Source organism: Triticum dicoccoides, chromosome 7B (genome assembly GCF_002162155.2).
Source record: "Triticum dicoccoides isolate Atlit2015 ecotype Zavitan chromosome 7B, WEW_v2.0, whole genome shotgun sequence".
NCBI lineage: Eukaryota > Viridiplantae > Streptophyta > Magnoliopsida > Poales > Poaceae > Triticum > Triticum dicoccoides.
The window spans coordinates 17700893-17703198 of NC_041393.1; positions in this window are offsets into that span (position 1 = coordinate 17700893).

Consider the following 2306-nt stretch of genomic DNA (forward strand, 5'->3'; position numbering starts at 1 on the left):
TCTCTCTCTCTCTCTCTCACACACACACACACACACACCAAGACTCCATCTCTCTCTCTCACACACACACACCACACACACACACTAAGACTCCATCTCACACACACATGCTCTAGGCAGAGCATTTGTTCCTACCACCCTTCATCCAACCTTAACCCTATGATAAAGAATCACCTTAATTTACTTGGATAACATGGACAAATTCCACTTTACTTTAGTAGTCAGAACTTATCATCTGTACCCTTATAAAAAAACGAGTTGCTGATGATGGTGTGCCTGCCATCTTGTAATACAGACCGTATGATTTATATTTGACAGATAGAAAGAAAACCATGATAATTTTACAAAAGATACCCGCACCTCTCTCCACATCCTTATCTCCCACAACCTCATTGCTCAGCAGTTAAAAAAGGAAGTCATTGGAACAATCTAGCATGGTGGCCACTGCCGCCCGCCGGCGCCGTCCATCCCCATGCCTCCACCCACTCCGACCACCAGTCACCACCATGCTCCACTCCTCCTCGCCTTATCTCTCATTTTTCATTTTTTGATGACATTCTTGAGATACCAGTTTTCCGATAAAATTCTCGAGATATCATTAGTTTTTACACATGGGATTACTCCTGCATGGGTCAATCACAACAGGTGTTTTGTAAAAAAATGCATATTGATGTTCCGTGCAATGCACGAGAATCTTGCTTTTAATTATATAACACAAATCACGAGCAAGAAGTGACATTTTTTTGACACAACCACGTTAACATGGACATGTAAATCACTAGCTAAAGTAAATACCATTATACTTATATCCCGATGCAAAAGGTTGAGTACATGTCCGAAGATTAGAGTCGCACACACGCACTCTGTCTCTCAGAATCTCTCACACACACCAGTTACGTGACGCCCACTTAAGCAGACACATATGTTACAATTTGTGCACCCGCGGGTACATGTGATGCTGCCCATTTATTTAAGCCGGAAGGTGAACCCAAACAGTAGCTGCATTCATTCCCCTCCCGCCGACTCTTCTCTGGTCGCCGTCGCTCGGTAGCCATGGCCCGGCCGAAGGTAACAACATACGACATACTCCCGCCGGAGCGGCACTTTAACATGGAAATTTTAGTGGTCATGCATGCATCTTTTTGTGCTAGCACTCCTATATAAGGGTTGACCGGTCACTTCCCGCGGACGTGCGCGGGCGGTGGAAGAGGAAGGAGAAGGGAAGCGGGCTATGGAGTAACGTTTTTACCACAATTTCTTAGGAAACTGAGTGCTATAATTGAGTAGTTTTGCAAACTACCAGTACTACACCTGAAACGGTTCAAAACCTATACTCCCTTGCCAGCGCGCGCTTCCCGCGTGAAACGGTCAGCGTCGCCCTGGAGCGTCAGTGCCGCATTAATGCCAGGCCAGAGCGGAGGCGACCTCACACTGGCGCCGACTTTGAAGTGGCGCGACGGCCGAGAGAGCGCCGCTTCCTGGTGCACGCGACTGCTCCGCGTCGAGACTGGCCATAGGCCCTGTTTGGATCCATGGGTTAGAGTTAGTTTGAGCTAGTTGGGGCTCAAATAGCCCTAAAGTATCCAAGCATGAGGGTTTAAATTGGAGCAAGTTGCACCGAACCCACCAAAAAAAAACTATCCCACCCAAGAGGTGCTGACTGGAGATAGTTCTCATTGGGACCACTAAAAAATCACTTTTCTCTCTCCATCAAGTGAATTTATTGTCAATCTAACCATGTCACCCAAATACCTCTTTGGCTACAGTTAGTACAGGGTTAGTAATGAGTTAGTCTAACCTCTAGCTAAGTTAGAGTATCAAACAGGAGCAGTATAGGACATGCAAGTTGCTCAAAGCATATAGTCAAATTCGTATGTGAAAGGATTTCTTTCTTTTTGAAAACGGAACGTGAAAGGAAATTTTTAGAATGCTCTTGGCATGTCGCTAACATGTGATGAGTTAACCGACCTCAATAGACGGCAAAAATGCCAGCCCACCGCACTTTGATAGAGACGAGGAGGGAGAAGCGATACAGGCTGCTGGATTACTAGAGATAGGTGTCGCACGGAAGCCAAGAAATATGGTGATAGCGTGGGTTAGCCATGTACTAGTATGATGTAACTACACTGGGCTGCCGTGTTTCATACTCTTCCAGTCCACTGTGGAGATGATTGGTTGATTTTATATCGCTGAATAATATTAAATATTATGAGTGCAGATGCTCAACCACACGAGGTTCCTTGCTCCTTCTCGGTCGTCGGGAATCTATGTTCTTCCACTCTATTTTTTTACGTGAGCTTTGTTCA